This window comes from Pinus tabuliformis, chromosome 7 (assembly GCF_031772625.1).
Source record: "Pinus tabuliformis cultivar Carrire ecotype Pingquan chromosome 7, CPIR1, whole genome shotgun sequence".
Taxonomy (NCBI): domain Eukaryota; kingdom Viridiplantae; phylum Streptophyta; class Pinopsida; order Pinales; family Pinaceae; genus Pinus; species Pinus tabuliformis.
In genome coordinates, this window is record NC_142293.1 from 494,381,903 (window position 1) to 494,388,623 (window position 6,721).

Below are 6,721 nucleotides of genomic sequence, written 5' to 3' on the forward strand. Positions count from 1 at the left end.
TTGTTTTGATCAAAATATCTAGTAGGTTTGGATTAGAACATGTAAGAAACAACCAAATTCTTACATTTGAACCATACTTTATTGTGAATTTGACATCATTATAATTGAAGAATTTCTAAAAAACCCAAAATCCAAGTATATTTGCAGTCCATTTCTTTTTTAATTGTTTTACTCTGCTTGAACTTTCTTCTTTCCTAGAGAATAGAGAGTCACTCTAAATCCAATATTTGCAGTCCATTTCTTTTTTAATTGTTTTGCTTTGCTTGACCTTTCTTTTTTCTTAGAGAATAGAGAGTCACTCTTTGTCCTTTTTTTACTTGAATCCAACCTAAATTTTCTAATGCTTATGGAAGATTACCTATTTCTGAAAGAATTCTTCTATCTGGTTCTTTCTTTTAATCCATGAAAGAAAAGACTACATCCCCGCATACGATCCCCAAATAATTTTGAAAACTTAAGTATGCGCGACTCCCCAAACTACACATCAAACTTAAAAAATGAAAAAAAAAAAAAAAAAAACATTATATTTATTATTATTATTTTTAAAAATTTTTATTATTTATTTTAAATTTTATTGTTAAAATTTATCACTTTTATTTCATTTCATAATAACCACTTGTAATTAAACCATAATATCAAAAACCACATAATAATCTCGATTATAGAAAATAATTCACTACTTTTATTTCTTTTCATGATAACCGCATGTGATCAAACCATAGCATCAAACACCAAAAAAAAATCTCAATTATAAAAAATAGTTTACTGCTTTTATTTCGTTTCATGAGAACCACGTGTGATAAGACCAGACAACAAAATAATCTCAATTATAAGAAAATTCGACCCAACTTTTCATTTTACATTTTCGCGAGTGGTCTCACTCAATTTTATGACTTTGTTTGTTCATATGTTATATAATTTACATAGATGTCAAATGATGACAACATGTTGCTTTCTTCGAAAGTAGTGTATTTAAAATCAATAGTTTTTGGTACCATATTATATATGTAAAATTAAAGTATAGGAAATTTTGTTTTTTTATATTTTTTTATAATTTACAGAAATTGTGTTATTTTATAAATATATTTGTTAATCATATTATATATAATAATTGAGCTGGTTTTACAATTGATTGATATAGAATTGATTTTATTAGCTAGCATTAAATATAGATTAATAAAAATTCTAATTATTTTTATTTTTTAATATTTAATAGGAGATATGTTAAAAAAAATTAGTCAGTGATCTGAACTTTTATTATTATTATTATTTTCATTTTGTTTATTATTTATTTTTAATCTTATCGTCAAAATTTACTATTATTTCTTTTCCTAACAAACAAAACATAATATTTATTATTATTATTATTATAAAAAATTTTATTGGTTATTTTAAATCTTATTGTCAAAATTTACTACTTTTATTTCTTTTCATGCTAACCACTTGTGATTTACCATAGTATAAAATACCCATAGTATCAAATACAACAAAATAATCGCAACTATAAAAAAATCGACCAACCTTTCATTTTACATTTTTGAGAGTGGTCTCACTCACTTCTATGCCTTTGTTGGTTCATATGTCATATAATTTACATGGATGTCCAAGCTTTATCTATGATGGCAACATGTTGCTTTTTTGGAAAGTAGTGTATTTAAAATCTATATTTTTTGGTACGATATTTAATGATATATATATTTAAAATTAATATATATATGTATATTTTGGAAAATTTGTTTTGTATATTTTTTAATTTAAAGTAATTGTGTTATTTTATAAATATATTCATTAATCATATTATGATGATAATAATAATGGTGGTGGTTAACGTTCACTGAGATCAAACTTTGGTTTATCGGATCTAAAAAAACAAATTATTTAGTTTGATTTAAGATTTTATTTATCCTCGATGTCCCTATTCTCACAGAGATGGCAAATCCTTTCCATCCATGGTGTTTTAGGAATTTCCCAACGACCTGTTTCACTATGGAGCTCATGAGATTCGTTCTAATCTTTGTTATATTAATTTTCTTCTTTGAGCTAGTTAAAATAGAGAGATACTTTTGATCTTCTAGGGTGAGGTTGATGACCTTCTTATAATAACTTAATTTTCTTTTGGTCGCTAAATCTTTCTCACACCACATTTTTTCTTTGAACTTAGAAGTAACAAAATTTTTAATGTTATTAATGTTTTGCAATGCATCATTCTCGTTGATCTCCCAATAGTTTAACGAGGCCCTCGTGTCTTTATACCACCCCTGTTTGAGCCTTAGGTGGTTTTGGCTGGAATTTAAAGCTAGCTTAGAGAGTCTATGATCTCCTATGTTATTGAGTGTGCTTGTACAACAAAGCCTAATCATAGCTATGCTCTTGCTAGGCTCTCGATAGGGAAAAGGCCCACTTCTATAAGGAAAATAAGATAAGGGAAAAGACCCACTTATATAAGTATTGAAATAATTTTATAATTGATTGATAAAATTTATTTTATTAACTAAAATAAAATAAAAAATAAAAATTAAATAAAAATATTCTAATAAAATTATTGTTAATAATATTATATTAAAAAAACTATTCAATTAAATGTAGAATTACAAATCAATTCAATTACGCAAACATAAAATAATTGAAAAGAGTCCATCAAGCATAATAACTAATGATCACGGAGTGAATCCAAATTAAGGAAAAGTCCCATCACTTCATCATTTTTATGTCTATTATATTCATAAATTTATATTAAAAGATTTAATACTTTAATCTTTAGTCAATGTTATTTATTGCTTGATTTATTAACTTTCAAATGTTATTTATTGTTTGATTTTAGAGAAAATGAAAAATAAGAAAAAATAATATTCACAAATTCATTGCAATATTTTAACTATTAATATTAACCATATTAAATTATTATATATATATATTTTTAATTTAATTTGAAATTAAAATAAATCTAAACACAATAAAATAAAGCAGTAATAAATTATTTTAAAATTAAAATAAATAAAATCTAATATTAAAAATTAGACATTAAATAATTTATTATTTTTTTATTAATAAATATGATATAATAAAAAAGTTTAAACAAAATTAAAAATAAATGTGATATAATAAAAAGTTTAAACAAAATTAATTTTAAAGTTTTTAAAATTTATTATTTAAATAGAATGAAATTTTATAAATGGTAAGTTTTAGTTAATTTAACATATATAATGATTTTTCCATATTAAACTATTTAAACAAATAAAAAAAATTAAATCTAGTAAATGATTTAGAGTAGTTTGGGTTTAGAGTATGTTCTAAAATTGTTTATGTATGGATAAGAATCTGTTTTTTTCTACAAGTTAATCTCTCAAGACCCAAAGACATGCAAGAATGAAAACGTGTCACTTTCCATCAAGTGGAGTGGTTTTCCTTGAATAACAATAATGAGTCTACTTGCATTCTTTGATAGTAACCATTGATGGTTATTCCTTTGATTTTATGAAATATTATGAAGCTTTCCCTTTGATTTTCCCATCAATCTATGTCCATACTAGGGAAAGGCCTAGTGCACCTAGTGATATGTTAAGGGGAGATGTGGTGCACTTAATGGTTATGACCTATGTCTATGTTAGAGGAGGTTTGGTACACCTAGTAGTTATAGTGGTAGTAGGCCTGTAGCATGACTAGTAGTTATATTGGTAGTAGGCAAAATTGATATCATATCAAACAAATCAAACAAAGATTTTCACTTATAGACAAACAAAAAAATTAGGAAAAAAATAAATAAATAATCTATTAAAATAAATTTACATTTTATGGAAAAAAAATTATATATCTTGATTCATATATTTTAATATTTTTAATTTATAGTAATTTAATTCTCTAATATTATCACATTTGATTATTTTATAAACATATTTTACCATAAGAAATTCATGTTTTAGGGTAGTTGGGTGGATGATTGAAGAAATGTGAGTTACTGGTAAATAAGAGATTCAAAAATTCAAATCCCCAGTGATCACTAATGTTACTAAGAAAATCCTAAACTATAAAACTACCAAATTACTCTGAATTAAAAATAAAAAAACAAACAAACTTAAAAAAACTGATGATTAAAAAAATAACTCTTTGTCTCAACACACCAACCAAATTAGGGTATTTTGACTCCTGCCTCTTAAAAGAAATGACTCTAATTAGAACACATCCATACCAATTTAAAGCTACCCATGGAAATTAGGGTATTTTGACTCCTTCCTCTTAAAAGAGATAACTCTACTTAGAACACATCCCTACCAATTTAAGGCTACCCATGGAAACTTTGGTTCCACTTAGGACTCCACCCCTTATCGCTCTAATTAGAACACATCCCTATCAATCTAAGGCCAACCATGGAAACTTTGGTTCCAAGTAGGAGACGACCCCACCCTTCAAGAAAAGGCTCTCATTGGAACACACTCCAACCAATCCCGGGCCACCCCGGAGAACCGAGTCTACGTAGATCGGTTCCCCGCCCCCTGAAAAGGCCAAAGTGCATGCATCAAAGACAAATGAGGTTCCACTTTTTGGCCACAGACGATGATGACCCAAGAACAACAGACTGGTAAGGCACACGTGCTTCCACGAGATCCACTAACTTGCGCGGGTGTTTACACACCTAACCACTCCGGAGCTTCCATGCTTCATCCACGAGTCAGAGGGGCCTTTCCTCCAACCACCCTAGAATCAGCATGAGCTATTATATCTACTACCCCTCCACCAACCCACCACCACCACCAAACAATCTTAACAGAACTCTCTATTAGTCTAAGCACGCCTACAAATGTTTTGCAGGCGAACCCAACTGGTTCGGACGAATGGGTGTGTGATGTGCCCAAACACATACTCGCGTCCCAGATCTGAACACTCTGAGCCCTCGGCCCAAATTTTCAGAGGGCTAAAGTTCAAGCCTCAAATTCCAGAAAAATGGCTCTGAAAATCAGCTTTTCAGCCGATGCATTCCAGTCCGGCGCCGTGTTGGGTCATGGCCGCAATGAATCTGGGCCTAGCAGCAGCAGCAAGCAAGCATTGGCCATTTTTTACAGGCCCTGCAATCCTCTGAATCGGCGGCGGGCGAGACTCATCCATATCTGTAGAAGTCACCTAGAGCGGAAGCGTGACTGCAATAATCCTGCAGAGCCCAACGGGCATGCCAATCATTCGTTTCTTGCAGCCGGGCGGGGATCAGATTGGCAGGCCTCCTGCGCTATTTTAGCGGGGCAAGCATTAGAGAACGGGAACAACAATGGTGTGGGGATAGTACCCGTGAAATCTGCTGAAAATTCCTCCGATGCAAATACCATTCTCGCCCCATTGCCCAAGCCTCTGAGCATCACAGATCTGGCCCCTGCTCCAATGCACGGATCCCATCTCCGCGTTGCCTACCAGGGAGTCCCGGGGGCTTACAGCGAGGCAGCCGCGACGAAAGCTTACCCTTCCTGCGAGCCCATACCCTGTGACCAGTTCGAGGTAGCTTTTCAAGCCGTGGAGCTTTGGATTGCAGACAGAGCAGTCCTGCCAGTGGAAAATTCCTTGGGCGGCAGCATACACAGAAACTATGATCTGTTGCTTCGCCATTCGCTGCACATTGTGGGTGAAGTTCAGTTCCCTGTACACCACTGCCTGCTCGCCCTTCCCGGCGTGAAGCCCGAAAATCTCAGACGAGTCATAAGCCATCCCCAAGCTCTGGCCCAGTGCGAGAACACTCTGACTCTCATGGGCCTCAATGTTGCCAGAGAAGCTTTCGACGATACTGCTGGCGCCGCCGAGTTCGTGGCGGCGAACGATCTCAGAGACACCGCCTCCATTGCCAGTGCCCGGGCCGCGGAAATTTACGGCATGAATATCCTCGCAGATGGCATTCAAGACGATGTGGGGAACGTGACCAGATTCGTCATGCTCGCCCGGGAGCCTGTGATTCCGAGAACCGACCGCCCCTTCAAGACCAGTATTGTGTTCGCCCACGAGGAAGGGACCGGGGTCCTCTTCAAGGTCCTCTCGGCTTTCGCTTTCAGGAATATCAATCTGACCAAGATCGAGAGCAGGCCACAGAGGAGCAAACCCGTCCGGGTCGTCGATGATCTCAATGGGGGCACTGCGAAACACTTCTTTGAGTACATTTTCTACGTTGATTTCGAAGCCTCCATGGCCAATCCCCGCGCGCAGAATGCCCTGGCAGAGGTTCAGGAATTCACCACTTTTCTCAGAGTTCTGGGTAGTTATCCCATGGACATCGCTCCTCTTAATCGTGCTAATTCTTGTTCCAACCATCATTAGATGCTATTCATTGCCTTATTTTGTTGTTATTTTTGGGTGTGCGCGACTATACTTCATGTACCCAGTTTCGGCCCCATCGGCCTGATAAGTTGCTAATGTAATGGTTGAAAATGGAAGTAAATAAATATGTATTTATAACATATATCATTATTTACAGATCAAACAAGATTGTTGTAAATCTCTCCACAGATATTGAAGATCGTGGGTTGATTGCGTTTAACTAATATCTCGATACTGTGTGGCAAAGGCTTCTCATACGCTTATCATATTTTGACAGTATTGCTATGATGATTACAGGCTAATGTGATTAATATCAAAACATGTTTTAACATTCATAATTATAGATCTTCAAAACTAGTTAATAAAAAACTAATTTAATTAATATAAAAAAATATTAACGAATCACAAAAATTTAAATTAAAAAAAAAACATG

General features: G+C 33.4%; 1 pseudogene; it reads left to right on the plus strand.

The window, feature by feature from the left end:
- The first annotated feature begins 4,738 nt into the window (after positions 1-4,738).
- LOC149248191 (arogenate dehydratase/prephenate dehydratase 6, chloroplastic pseudogene) lies at positions 4,739-6,454 on the plus strand (annotated as a pseudogene).
- The last annotated feature ends 267 nt before the right edge of the window (positions 6,455-6,721 follow it).